Raw genomic sequence first — 16,083 nt, 5'->3', positions numbered from 1 at the left:
TTCACAAAGTTATTACTGACTTACATCTCGAGTTTGCATTGAAAACACTTGGTCCAGTTTCATACTTTCTTGGATTCGAAGTGTTCCGAAACACTCATGGCCTGTATCTTCATCAGAGGAAATACGTTACAGATCTCTTGGTTAAGATGATGGACCCAAAACGGGTATGTTTAAAAATTTATATATCGCAAGCGCACGAATCGTCCATATAGAATAGTGATCGTAAGCAAGGATGTCGAACCCAAAGGAGTTGTCTAAAATCGAAAATGAAACTATTTTAAATCAAAAGTAATAAATTCTAACCTAGTTCCAAAGATTGATAAGTTTCAATATTATGAACATAAAATAAAAGATTGAAAAATAAAGCTATTTAAGATAATGAAAATAAACCAATAATGAGTTGAAAATAAGTGTTAAAAGAAAAGATTATTAAGATACTAGAATCCACAAAATGTAAGTTTAATAATATTTATTAGTATATTGATTCCCAAGTTTTAGTGATAGTTAAAATAATTTAAACTATCATTTTCCAAAAATATTTATAATTTTAAGCACAATTTTCTTATAAAAAGATAGGATTTTTCTTCACTTTTCAAAATTATAATTTCAAAGAATTTAGTGTAAATCAATCTAATGAAATAACAAATAAATCAATGAACATTATTTATAAGGCAAAACATAATATTTTTGTTCTAAGCATGGATGTGTACAATTTAATGACACATCTTACACAAAGAATATTATGTTTATGCACTAATGAAGAACAAAGTGTAAATATGTTCTAACAATCTAAAATACAAGATATTTAAGATGAAAGAAATATATGTAGAAGAAAAATCCATAAACTTTGTTGTATTACAAGGGAAATCAACATACAACATAAATATTACCTAGTTACAAGTTGCTTCATCATGATCTTAATAATCTTATGAAAAAGATTAGAAGCACATAACTAGCATAGAAATTACAAAATAAAAGACATACATACTTGCAAAATGCTCTTGAAAAACCCAAATGGAAGAGAGAATGGTAGAGAGAAAATGAGAGAAAAAGATGGTAACCAAAAACATTAAGCACCCCAAAATGGTCTTCAAAACCCTTATTTATAGCCAAAATGAGATTATTAAAATAATCAATTTAAATTAAGTAAATTGATTAAATTAATAATAATATGGTAAATAGGGGTAAATTGTAGGAGTGATGATGATTTTGGGGTAAAAAGTGTGTAGAAAATGGGTAAAAATGTGGCATTTTAGACAAGGGGACAATGAGCACATTTATGGGCTCAAGGGGATTTTGGTACGGCTGGTTGCTGGGTGTTGGCGCAGGAGGCAAATGGCTGAGGACTTGGGCCGTGTGGTTGGTGGCAAGCTCACGGTTTGGGCTTGGCTGAAGGCAAGGCCCAAGGTTCTTGGCTAGGCAGAAATTGGCTTGGCATGAGTGAATGGCTCACTTCAGGAGGCGTACGGCTGGAAGGGGTCACGGCTGAGTGCTCTTGCAGCTGGGACAGGTGGCGAGGAGGCAGGCTGAGGAGAAGACTTTGGAGGCAGCTGCTGGCAGGTGATCTGGGCCGGGCCTGGGTCTTGGGCAGGCGGCCCAAGGGGGCTGAAATGCCATAATTCAGCAATCTTTTGACATTTGCCACTTTTTGTTTTCTTTTCTCTTCTTTCTTTCAAGCATGCAATATAATTCCTACAAGATAAAAATAAATTAAATAACAATCAAATATTTTCAATTATAAATAAATCATATTAATTATTTGAAAATATTGATTATAACTTAATTTAATAAATCATTTAAGTTCAAAAGAATTACATTTTTAACTTCTAACTTAACAATACAAATTTCATATAATTAAATTACAACAAATTATAATAAAATATCTATAAAAACATATAAAAATCTATAAAACTACACTAAGACTAATAAATTAAGAATTACATAAAAACTTAATAAGTTAATTAAAAACTCAAGAACTAAGCAACAATTAGTATATAAAATATGGTAAAATAACTCTATTTTGTAGAGTTATCACACCCCGAGACTTAAAGTTTTGCTAGTCCTCAAGCAAAAGAAAAATTAAAATACACATATTTTTTTTTAATTGGTGATATAAAAATGATTTTCTCAAAAATTGCACAATGAAAATAAATCTCATAAATTATTATGAATAAAAGTTAAACTTATGTAATTAATTAAATTGTCAATTTTGCTTTTTAGAAAATAGGTTTTCATTAAAATTATTTTTCACTTAAACTTATAGGAAATAAGAATGTTTATGAAAAATGTAATTTTTGTTACAAGCAAAATTGACCTTATAATTAAAAACAAAGCTTAAAAATTATTCATACTTTTAAGAGAATTAAATTCAAACTCAATCAGGATTTTTATCATTGAAAATTAAAAATATCACCAATTTTTTTTTTTTTTTTTGAATTTTTATGAAAATGAACAAATAAAAAAAAAAATTAACAAAACAACAACATATAAATAAATTTTTTTTTTTCAAACAAACATAAATAACATAAATAAAACACAAACATACACAATAAAACTCGATACCCCCAAACTTAATTTAAGCATTGTCCTCAATGTGTCAAAATATAAATATAAATTAAAATTGACAAGAGTGTAAAGTTTAGAATGGTCGTACCTCGATATTGTGCATTGCGAAGAGAGAACAAGATACAACTAACAAAAATTAAATCACACATAAAACAACAATACAAATAAAACACAAGTTGTCAAGATCAAATAGGACTCAAAGAGCATGGTAAACAGGGTCCTCAAGGAGTATCTCATCCACTTCATCAGTTTTTAATTCTAAAAATGGTTTTAATTTTTGTCCATTAACTTTAAATATATCACCATTTTTAGGATTTTCAATTTCAATAGCTCCATGTGGAAAAACAATACGAACAATGTAAGGACCGGACCACCTAGAGCGTAACTTTCCCGGGAATAGATGCAAACGAGAGTTGTATAAAAGGACTTTCTGACCTGGATAAAAATGTTTTCTCAAAATATTTTTATCATGGTAAAATTTCATGCGATCCTTATACTTTTTTGAATAGTCATAAGCATCATTCCTAATTTCGTCTAGTTCATTTAGTTGAAGTTTTCGTTTTTCACCTGCCTTGTCTAAAGAAAAGTTTAACTGCTTAATTGCCCAAAAGGCTTTATGTTCTAACTCAACAGGTAAATGGCACGCCTTCCCATACACAAGTCTGTAGGGTGACATGCCAATGGGTGTTTTGTACGCGGTACGATACGCCCATAATGCATCAGTGAGTCTTAAGGACCAATCTTTCCTAGTTGGATTCACAGTTTTTTCTAAAATGTGCTTAACTTCCCTATTAGACACTTCAACTTGACCACTAGTTTGTGGGTGATATGGTGTTGAGACTTTATGCGTAATGCCATATTGTTTCATCAAATGTTCAAATGGCCTATTACAAAAGTGTGTACCGTTATCACTAATTATAGCACGTGGTGAACCAAAACGAGAAAATATATTTTCTTTCAAAAAACGAAGCACAACTTTGTGGTCATTAGTGTGGCATGCAATAGCTTCAACCCATTTAGACACATAATCGACTCCAACAAGAATATAAAGATTACCAAAAGAGTTAGGAAATGGTCCCATAAAATCAATGCCCCAAACATCAAATATGTCAATAATAAGAATAGGATTTAAAGGCATCATATTTCTTTTAGTTAAACTTCCTAACTTTTGGCAACGTTCACAAGCTTTACAATAAACATATGTATCATGAAAGATAGTAGGCCAATAAAAACCACATTGTAAAACTTTAGCAGCTGTTTTCTTACCACTAAAATGTCCTCCACATGCATGATCATGACAGAAAGATATGATTTTAGATTGATCACAGTTTGGAATGCATCTTCTAATTATTTGATCAGGGCAGTATTTAAACAAGTAAGGATCATCCCAAATAAAGTTTTTCACCTCAGAATAAAATTTAGATTTATCATGCTTAGACCAATGAGATGGTATTTCTTTAGTGACCAAATAATTAACAATATCAGCATACCAAGGCAAGGAAGAAACATGCATCAATTGTTCATCAGGAAAAGTTTCAGTGATAGGGGTGGAATCATGTATAGTTTCAACAACTAGTCTAGATAAATGATCAGCAACAACATTTTCAGATCCTTTTTTATCACGTATTTCTAAGTCAAATTCTTGTAAAAGCAGGATCCAACGGATCAAACGAGACTTAGCATCTTTTTTCGACAAGAGATATTTTAATGCAGCATGATCAGAATAGACAATAATTTTAGACCCTAACAGATAAGATCTAAATTTCTCCAATGCAAAAACAACAGCAAGCAATTCTTTTTCGGTTGTGGAGTAATTTAATTGAGCATCATTTAAAGTTTTGCTAGCATAGTAAATTACATGAGGTATTTTTTCAAGTCTTTGTCCTAAGACAGCACCTATAGCATAATCAGAAGCATCACACATTATTTCAAAAGGAATTTTCCAATCAGGAGGTCGAATAATGGGTGCAGTACTCAACAAATTTTTTAATTTTTCAAAGGCAACATGGCAATTATTATCAAAGACAAAAGCATTTTCTTTTCCAAGTAAATGGCATAAAGGCCGAGAAATTTTGCTAAAGTCTTTTATAAATCTTCTATAAAAACCGGCATGGCCTAAGAATGATCTAATTTCTTTCACAGTTTTAGGTGGGGGAAGTTTTGAAATAAGGTCAACTTTAGCTTTATCAACTTCTATTCCATCAGATGAGATTACACGACCTAAAACAATTCCTTTTTTAACCATAAAATGACATTTTTCCCAGTTAAGCACAAGGTTTTTCTCTTTGCAACGAATTAAAACAAGTGAAAGATGATGCAGACATTCATCAAAGGAAGAACCAAACACAGAAAAATCATCCATAAATACTTCAAGAAATCTTTCAACCATGTCAGAAAAAATCGAAATCATACACCTTTGAAAAGTCGCAGGTGCATTACACAATACAAAAGGCATGCGACGATAGGCAAAAGTCCTAAAAGGGCATGTAAAAGTAGTCTTTTCTTGATCTTCTGGGGCAATGGGGATTTGGTTATATCCCGAATACCCATCAAGAAAACAATAATATGCATGGCCAGCTAATCGTTCAAGCATTTGATCAATGAAAGGTAATGGAAAATGGTCTTTTCTAGTAACATTATTCAGCTTTCTATAGTCTATGCACACTCTCCACCCCGTTTGTACTCTAGTAGGGATTAATTCATTTTTCTCATTTTCAACAACCGTGATCCCAGACTTCTTAGGCACAACTTGAACAGGACTAACCCATTGACTATCAGAAATAGGGTAAATGATACCTACGTCTAACAATTTTATGACCTCTTCTCTAACTACTTCTTTCATATTTGGATTTAACCTTCTTTGACATTCCCGAGAGGTTTTAGCATTCTCTTCTAGATGGATTCTATGCATACATATGGATGGGCTAATTCCTTTAATGTCTCCAATGGTCCAACCTATGGCTTCTTTATGTTTTCTAAGGACATTTAACAACTTATCTTCTTGTTCTTTATCTAAAGCGGATGCTATGATAACAGGTAAAGTTTCAGATTCTCCTAGAAAAATATATTTTAAATTTTCTGGTAAAGGTTTAAGGTCTAACTTTGGAGACTCAGAAATTGATTGAACATGATCTAAGGGTGAAAAAGGTTCAACTTTGGTTTCATTTAAGGGTATAGACTCTACCAAAGAATTCACATCATCATTAGAGTCATCAACATGCAAGTTCATACCAAAGTATTTTTCACAAAAATCAAGTAAGTCATTTCCACCATCTTCACATATGTTATCTATCATGTTAACTTCATGTATTTCCTCACACTCAACAGATTTAGCAACATTAAAAACATTCAATTCAACAGTCATATTTCCAAAAGATAATTTCAAAACACCATTACGACAATTTATGATTGCATTAGATGTAGCTAAGAATGGTCTACCTAAAATGATAAGAATTTGAGCATGCATATTTTCCACAGGTTGAGTATCAAGAACAATGAAGTCAACAGGAAAATAAAATTTATCAACTTTTATCAAAACATCCTCTATAATGCCTCTAGGAATTTTCACAGAACGATCGGCTAATTGAAGAGTTATAGAGGTAGGTTTTAGCTCACCAAGACCAAGTTGCTTATAAACAGAATAAGGCAATAAATTCACACTAGCACCCAAATCAAGTAAAGCTTTGTTAATAAAATGATCACCAATAATGCATGAAATTGTGGGACACCCAGGATCTTTATATTTAACAAGACTCTTATATTGAATAATGGAACTAGCTTGTTCAGTTAAAAACGCCTTTTTAGGAACATTAGTGTTTCTTTTAACAGTACAAAGATCCTTTAAAAATTTAGAGTAGGCAGGAATTTGTTTAATGGCATCTAAGAAAGGGATATTGATACTAACTTGCTTAAAAACTTCTAAGATGTCATTATATTGGCCGCCTTTTTTAATTGGAAGTAATCTTTGTGGGAATGGGGCTTTTGGAATAAAAGGATGGATTGGAGTTTCTTTGTTTGATGAGTCATTGAGATTAGAACTAGAAGGCTGACTCTTTTCTTTTTCTTTTTCGTTTTCAACCTCGGGTATGTAATCGGGTTTGACAATTTTCTTTCCAGATCTAAGAGTTGAAATTGATTTGACTTCTCCATTATGACTAGACTTTCCTATCTCATATTGACCTTTTGGATTAGGGATAGGTTGACTAGGGAATGTTCCTTTTTCTCTATCAGCTAAAGCCGTGGCGAGTTGTCCTACTTGTGTCTCGAGTTTGGTAATTGATTGAGATTGATTTTGTAGGATTTGTTGGGTGGATTGCATAAATTGTTGTAAAGTATCTTCTAAGGAAGGTTTTCTTTGTTGCGGATATGGTTGATTTTGCGGGGCATGAGCTTGGTTTTGTGTGTTGTATTGGTGCCCTTGATTCATTTGGGGTTGGTTTTGTCTCCATGAAAAGTTCGGATGGTTTCTCCAATTTGGATTGTAGGTGGACGAAAATGGGCTATCATTTGGTTTCCCATAAGAATGAAGAGCATTGGCCTCCTCAGAAAAGGCTTCTTGGTAGGAAGGGCATGATTGGGCATTATGGCAAGGACTAGAACATATAGAACAAACATCTTTTCTAGGTTGAATTGGAGAGTTTATAGTTTGGCTTATGGCTAAAGCTTCTACTTTTCTCGCTAATTTGTCTAAGGATGTTCTTAAATCTAATTCTTCTTTTACTTCATACCTTCCTCCTCTTTTTGGTGAATTAGTTGACCTAGACCTAGGATCAAAATAATTCCATTGTTGTGAATTGACAGATAAATCTTCAAGGGCGTCCCACGCCTCTTGTCCTTGAAATTTTAAAAATTTTCCAGTATGCATAGATTGAATCATTTGACGATTAGAGGGAGTCAAACCATCATAAAAATATTTTACAAGTCTCCATTTTTCAAAACCATGATGAGGACATTTTAATAATAAATCTTTAAATATTTCCCAACATTCATAAAACTCTTCATTATCTTTTTGAAAAAACTCGGAGATTTCTCTCCTTAGACTATCAGTTTTAGACATAGGAAAAAATTTCAGTAAGAATTTATTATAAAGTTGATCCCATGTAGTTATAGACCCCGTGGGAAGGGAATTTAACCAAGCTTTTGATTTGTCTTTTAATGAAAAAGGGAACAATCTTAGTTTGACCGACTCATCAGAAAATTTTTGAAATTTAAATGTTGAGCAAATTTCTAAGAAATCTTTAACATGCATGTAAGGATCCTCTCTATCTAACCCATAAAAAGATGGCAATAATTGAATGATTGCGGGTTTAAGCTCAAAATGAGTAGCAGAAGTAGTAGGTAAAACAATGCATGAAGGAGCATTAGATGAAATAGGTGCAAAATATTCAAGCAAAGTTTTTTCAGGCACAACAGTTTCATCAACAATATTAGCAATAGGTTCCATGATGCTCAAATTTTTTGTAGCACCCACATTATTTTGATATATATAGCCAATAATCACATGATTGCATTGCATTACATATCATACAATATGTATAATTTGAGCTTATGCATATTCTTATAAGTGTTTTCATGTATAAGTATAAAAGTTGTGTATGTGATGTCTATATGTATGCTCAATATTATTAACCTTGTGGCATTTGAGTTGTCTTTTATGGGTGTTTGATGTGCTCAAGATATAAGAAAGTATGAAAAATATGGACAAGGCATGGAATTAAGTGTTGAAAGTGAGATATAGAAGGCAAAATAGGTTAAGTAGTGGAAAATAGTACAATGTCGATTACTAGTATTTCGGTGTAAAATTGAGTATTTATGGATTTACCAAATGTAATCGAGGTAGGATTAAGGTCTCATTGATGATGTAAAAATGGTTTTAGAACCATTAGATCAATTCTTGATGGGAGGTATACATAATCAGTGGTATGGATGCAAAGTCAAAACGAGCTTAGCATAAGTGCGCTACGCTCGATCGGGTAAGCATAACTATTGGGTATGAAGTCATATGGACCTAAGGTTTGGTGTGAGTGTTTTACACATAAGGATAATAGGCCTAGCAGATGATTAAGTCGAAATTATTGAAGTGATAAGGTTTTCATAAGTCAAAAGGTGAAATGATGAGATGAAAGGTGTCAACTTTTGACAATAAGGCTAAATCATTGAAAATAAGGAATTTTCATCAAACCTTATCACTTTGCACGACCATTATTCTGAAAAACAGAGAGAAAAGAAAACCAAAAACCATTTCTTGGCTGGTTTGAAGAAATTCTAAGGAGATCCAAGTGAAAGCAAAGCCAAAGAAGTAGATTAAGCTTAGTTCTAGCCTTTTTATGGTAAGTTCTTGTACTTGGAAGTTAAACTATGTTTTTGAATTTTTCTGAGAACTTATATATGGTGTTTTATCATTTTTAAGATATTTCTTGGGGTTTCCAAGTGGTTTGAGGTTTAGAAAAGCTTGAAGAGATTGTTTTCGCCGAAAAGTTGCTCGGTAAGTGAAATTTTGTGTTTTATGAGGTTTTTGGGGTTCTTGGAGTACAAGATGATTTTTGGTTATTTGATTGAGTTTATAAGAGAGTATATATGTTTATAAATGTTTGAATATATGTGGAGACTCATTTAATTTGGGTGATGATCTAGGAGATAAGAATTTTATCAAAATCGGTATATGATAACTTTATGATGAATCATGTTGGTATTTGGGATATATGGTTATGGCAGGTTAATTGATTTTGATTATTGGTGTATTTTGATATTTGAGGATAGCTAAAATTAAGGGGAAACTCTGTCAAAATTTCCCCAAATGTCTAAGATAAATCTAATGCTCGATCTAGGTGGTTTAAGGCATTTTAGGCATTTTAGGCATGTTTTGGGTATGAAATTTGATATGAAGTCTTATGGGTATTTTTTAAATGAGAGTTCAATGTATTACTGCCATCATTATGATGAGAAATCCATGCTATTGTCAGGATAAGCACATCAATACCTAAGACATCACTTGTTACACGGTGAAATATATTGTGGACAAAAGGTAAGTAAAGTACTCAACTGCAACACAAGAATTATGTGTTATGTGAAAGTATGCATTATATGAATATTTTGTGAGTAAGTGGTATTAACATACAGTGACACTTCATCATAAATTTGTATGCATGGCATAATAGTGATATGGTAAATTATTATATGATATAAGACCATGCATGATATTATGATGATTAATTATATAATGCCTTTGCAAGTTTTGTGCAACATAAAAGAAAGTTGTAATAAGAAGTTTAAGTTCAGTGCCACTGTTTTGAAAAGGCAAATGAAAGTGTTAATAAGTGTAAACGGATGCCTATAGTAGGCTTATAGTGGCTGCCCAATAATTTGGGCTAGGTTTAGTGAACCAATTATATTGTTTGCCATATTTCCGTTTTTATTCTCCTCCATATGAGTTATTGTTATATGTATTGACACCACAGTGTGTGGCCGCCTTAACTCTTGAGCCTGACGGGGCAACGATGGAATAAGGTTTTTAATGTGCCCTACTGTGGTGAAGGCTAGCCGGAGGAGAACCCATGGGATTTTGTATTATATGTGTAACAAGCCCTGCAGGCATTGACCAATTCAAACAGTGTGCACAATATTAAGGGGCCCAAAATTTAAAAAAAAAGAAGTTGTATATGTCCATTGATATTGGGTAATCATTAGCATTGCATGCATTACTTTGCTTACTGAGCTTTAGGCTCACAGTTGTCTTGTGTTGCAGGTAGAGAAAGAAATATGTGAATGATATGAGGAGAACTGAAGCATGGTCCTGACCCTGATTTGTACATATGAACACATCGACCTTTTTGTGGGTTATTTCAGTTATCAGTGAGATGTTTGTAATAAAGTGTGAAGTTATGTTTTGAAAATAAATTGGGTTATTTAATACTTATGTATAATATGTTTGAGACACACTTTATGTTTAATGTAAATAAGGTGAAATAAGTTTTCAAGTTTTAAAAAAATATATATATATATATATATATGTCCAGACTTCCGCAGAAATAAATTATGATATAGTTTTAAAACGTAACACCTCAAATATGGTTTTTAACTAAAATAAGTGAGGGTGTTACAAGTTGGTATCAGAGCGCCATGGTTAAAATGTTCTTGTAGACCGTTCATATGTACACATTGAGGAAAGGATAATGCTCAGTTCATCTGTAAGTTTTATGTGTGCATTTATTATGTGCTGGTTGCATGCATCATGTGCTTTATTGGCTAAATGACATAAGTTATGGACATTTTGTCTTAAAAGATATATAATAACACAGATGGATCATGAACATGGTATGGGGGCTACTGAAGGCTCTTGCAGCAATAAATATGAACAAGAAATGGCTCAACTTCGAGCGGTGGTGAATAGACAGGCTGAACAAATTGAGAAGTTGTTAGCAGAACAACGACAAAGGCAAGCACCAACACCACCTACTGAAACTCCAACACCTCCACAAGCTCCACCTGCAGTGCACCCCATGGAACCATTATATGAACGGTTCCGAAAACAACGCCCACCAGTATTTGAAGGTAGCACTGACCCACTTGACGCACAAGACTGGAAGAGTTCTTTAGAAGACATCTTTGAGTTCATGCAACTAAGTGACAGGGAAAAAGTTTCTTGTGCTGCACATACACTTAAAAAGGATGCTAAGATCTGGTGGGAAGTGGTTAAGCAGACTAGAGAAGTGAATCAGATGACTTGGGCAGAATTTGAACTGGTCTTCAATGAGAAGTTTTATAATGAAGCTGTGTTGACTGCCAAAGTAAGTGAGTTCACTAGATTGCAACAGGGGAATCTATCAGTGGCTGAGTACGCCAGGACATTTGACCGGTTAGCCAAGTTTGCACCAGACTTGGTTAACACTGAAACTAGTAGAGTGAATCGCTTCCTGGAGGGTCTACAACCAGAATTGGCTAGAGATGTAGATATGGGACGTACAGGGCCTCTTTCTTATGCTCAGGCTGTGGAGAAAGCTTTGAGAGCTGAACATAGAGAAGAAAAAATAACAAAAGCTAAAGCTGCTACTAGCACGCCTCGTAGAGACACTCCATTCAACAAAGAACAAAGCCGCTTTCACAATGACAACAAAAGAGGGGCCCAGAATTTCCAATTTAGACAAGGACAGAATAAGAAATTTAAAGGAGGTCAGCAAAACAGGCAACCTGGATTCCAACAAATGCCACGATGTCAAACTTGTGGAAAGAATCATTTCGGGGAGTGCAGGCTTCTAACTAAGAGCTGCTTCAAATGTGGCAAGGGGGATCATTTTATCAAAGATTGTCCATTGATGAAGAACCAACAAATGAAGGATGAACCTCAGAGGACAAATGCTAGGGTGTTCACGATTACTCAGGCTGATGCTGATACCAACAACTCTGTTGTGTCAGGTGATATTTTTGCATCTGGTATTCTCACTCATGCATTAATAGATTCAGGTGCCACGCATTCATTTGCATCATTGACATATGTAAAAAGGTTGGGTGGATCGTGTGAAAAATTGTCAGAAGTTTTTAGTACAATGTTACCATCTGGAGAGATTCTGTATTCTACTCATTGGTTGAGGGGGGTTCCTATTTGCATTGATGGTAGGGAATTATATGCTGATCTAATAATGTTAGAGATGGCCGATTATGAGGTGATTTTGGGTATGGATTGGCTTTCAAAGTATAATGCCACTATTGATTGTAGAAGGAAAACAGTGATATTTAAGCCTTCGGAGGAAGATGAGTTTATGTTTACTGGAGCGACATCGAAAGGTTGCATTCCATTAATTTCTGCTATGAAGGCCAGGCGACTGTTGGAAAGTGGATGTGTGGGTTATCTCGCCAGTGTGGTTGACACGTATAAGGAGCAAAAGTTAAAACCGGAAGATGTACCGGTAGTTAGAGATTTCTTAGAAGTATTTCCAGAAGATTTACCGGGATTGCCTCCAGACAGAGAAATTGAATTTGTGATTGAGCTACTTCCTGGTACAGCCCCTGTGTCCAAGGCACCTTATAGAATGGCACCAGCAGAACTAAAGGAATTAAAGATACAGTTGCAAGAACTCCTGGATAAAAAGTTTATCAGGCCTAGTTTTTCACCATGGGGAGCTCCGGTGCTATTTGTGAAGAAAAAGGATGGGACGATGCGAATGTGTATTGATTATAGAGAATTGAACAAGTTGACAATCAAGAATAAGTATCCACTTCCTAGAATTGATGATCTTTTTGATCAATTACAAGGAAGAGGAGTGTTTTCAAAGATTGATTTGAGATCTGGGTATCATCAATTAAAGATTAGAGAAGAGGATGTACCAAAGACCGCATTTCGAACTCGGTATGGCCATTATGAGTTCCTTGTGATGCCATTTGGATTAACTAATGCTCCAGCTGCATTCATGGACTTGATGAACAGGGTGTTTAAGGACTACCTTGATAAGTTTGTAATAGTGTTTATTGATGATATCTTGGTGTATTCTCGATCCCAAGAAGAACATGAGGAACATTTGAGGTTGACGTTGGAGAAATTAAAAGAAAAACAACTCTATGCCAAATTTAAGAAATGTGAATTTTGGCTAGAGAAGGTGGCATTTTTGGGCCATATAGTCTCAAAAGATGGTATTGCGGTGGATCCATCAAAGATTGAAGCTGTTAGTAAGTGGAATAGACCAACAAATGTTTCAGAAGTAAGGAGTTTTCTGGGATTAGCAGGCTATTACCGAAGATTTGTTGAAGGATTTTCCAAGATAGCAATGCCATTGACACAACTCACGAGGAAGAATCATAAGTTTGAATGGACTGAAGCTTGTGAGAAAAGTTTTCAAGATTTGAAGCAAAGATTGGTTTCTGCTCCAGTACTTACTATTCCATCTGGATCAGGAGGACTTGTGATTTATAGTGACGCTTCAAAGCAAGGTTTAGGGTGTGTGTTGATGCAGAATGGCAAAGTCATAGCTTATGCTTCTAGACAATTGAAGGACTATGAACAGAAGTATCCAACACATGATCTGGAGTTGGCAGCAGTTGTTTTTGCACTAAAGATTTGGAGACATTATCTGTATGGTGAGAAGTGCGAAATATATACCGATCATAAAAGTCTCAAGTATTTCTTCACTCAGAAGGAATTAAATATGAGACAAAGGAGATGGTTGGAGCTAGTGAAGGATTATGACTGTCAAATACTTTATCATCCTGGAAAAGCAAATGTAGTTGCAGACGCACTGAGTAGAAAGTCTCATGGTAATGTGTCATTTTTGAGGAAACTGACAAGACCACTTCAGGAGGACATGTGCAGAGCGGAGATTGAGGTGATCACAGGAAGATTATCAGTGATGACTATTCAGTCTACCTTGTTAGAGAGAATCAAACAAGGTCAATGTGAGGATCCTTACTTGGTGGAACAAAAAGGTGAATTGGAAAGTGGGAAGGTCAATGAGTTTAGTGTGTCATGTAATGGGATGCTAAAGTTCAAGGAAAGAGTTTGTGTCCCTAATAATGAGGAGTTGAAGAGAGAAATCCTTACCGAAGCTCACAATACCTTGTATTCAGTACATCCGGGGACGACCAAGATGTTTAATGACTTGAAAAGACACTACTGGTGGCCCAACATGAGAAAGGATGTGGTCGAGTTTGTAGCCAAATGTTTAACCTGTCAACAAGTGAAAGCTGAACATCAGAAACCTGCTGGTTTACTACAACCAATACGGATACCAGAGTGGAAATGGGAAGAGATTACTATGGATTTTGTAGTTGGATTGCCAAAGACTTCTAAACAACATGATGCTATCTGGGTTATAGTAGACCGATATACCAAATCAGCACACTTTCTTCCGGTACGCATGACTTATACTATGGATCAGTGGGCTGAATTATATGTTCAAGAGGTTGTTAGACTTCATGGAGTGCCAGTATCTATAATTTCAGACCGGGATGCTCGATTTACTTCATTGTTTTGGGAAAGTTTGCAGAGAGCATTGGGCACAAAATTGAAGTTTACTACGGCATATCACCCCCAATCTGATGGACAATCTGAAAGGACCATTCAAACTCTTGAAGATATGCTTCGAGCTTGTGTCCTAGATTTTCAAGGATCATGGGAGAAGTATTTGTGTCTGATAGAGTTTTCTTATAACAATAGCTTTCATGCAACGATTGGTGTAGCACCGTATGAAATGTTATATGGCAGAAAATGCAGATCACCAATTCATTGGGATGAAATGGGAGAAAGAAAGTATCTTGGTCCAGATCTGGTCAGAAGGACAACTGAAGCAGTGGAGAAGATAAGAAAAAGAATGTTAACTGCTCAGAGTAGGCAAAAGAGTTACGCTGATCGAAAGCGAAGAGATGTGGAGTTCAACATTGGGGACAAGGTATTTCTGAAAATTGCCCCTATGAAAGGAGCAATGAGGTTTGGAAAGAAAGGGAAATTAAGCCCAAGATTTATTGGACCTTTTGAAGTATTGGAAAAGGTGGGAAAGGTAGCCTATAGACTGGCATTACCGCCATCACTGTCAAATGTCCACGATGTTTTTCATGTCTCATTATTGAGAAAATACGTGCCAGATCCTTCACATGTGCTAAACTACGAGCCAATAGAAGTTGAACAAGACCTAACATATGAAGAAAAACCAGTGAAAATTCTTGACAGAAAAGAGAAAGAGTTGAGAAATAAGAAGATTTCACTGGTTAAGGTCTTGTGGAGAAGTTCAAACATTGAGGAAATGACATGGGAACGGGAAGATGAAATGAGATCTAAATACCCAGAGCTATTTGGGTAAGAGAAATTTCGAGGACGAAATTTTTATAAGGTGTAGAGGATTGTAGCACCCACATTATTTTGATATATATAGCCAATAATCACATGATTGCATTGCATTACATATCATACAATATGTATAATTTGAGCTTATGCATATTCTTATAAGTGTTTTCATGTATAAGTATAAAAGTTGTGTATGTGATGTCTATATGTATGCTCAATATTATTAACCTTGTGGCATTTGAGTTATCTTTTATGGGTGTTTGATGTGCTCAAGATATAAGAAAGTATGAAAAATATGGACAAGGCATGGAATTAAGTGTTGAAAGTGAGATATAGAAGGCAAAATAGGTTAAGTAGTGGAAAATAGTACAATGTCGATTACTAGTATTTCGGTGTAAAATTGAGTATTTATGGATTTACCAAATGTAATCGAGGTAGGATTAAGGTCTCATTGATGATGTAAAAATGGTTTTAGAACCATTAGATCAATTCTTGATGGGAGGTATACATAATCAGTGGTATGGATGCAAAGTCAAAACGAGCTTAGCATAAGTGCGCTACGCTCGATCGGGTAAGCATAACTATTGGGTATGAAGTCATATGGACCTAAGGTTTGGTGTGAGTGTTTTACACATAAGGATAATAGGCCTAGCAGATGATTAAGTCGAAATTATTGAAGTGATAAGGTTTTCATAAGTCAAAAGGTGAAATGATGAGATGAAAGGTGTCAACTTTTGACAATAAGGCTAAAT

At 34.6% G+C, this 16,083-nt stretch overlaps 1 non-coding gene across 1 annotated transcript; it reads left to right on the top strand.

Moving 5' to 3' along the window:
* The first annotated feature begins 7,499 nt into the window (after nucleotides 1-7,499).
* On the top strand, nucleotides 7,500-7,606 carry LOC133798884 (small nucleolar RNA R71). The gene has a single exon (XR_009876100.1). It is a non-coding gene; the product is annotated as a small nucleolar RNA R71 (small nucleolar RNA).
* The last annotated feature ends 8,477 nt before the right edge of the window (nucleotides 7,607-16,083 follow it).

The sequence above is a fragment of the Humulus lupulus genome, chromosome 8 (assembly GCF_963169125.1).
Source record: "Humulus lupulus chromosome 8, drHumLupu1.1, whole genome shotgun sequence".
Lineage (NCBI taxonomy): Eukaryota > Viridiplantae > Streptophyta > Magnoliopsida > Rosales > Cannabaceae > Humulus > Humulus lupulus.
This window is presented reverse-complemented; position numbering and strand designations above follow the sequence as displayed.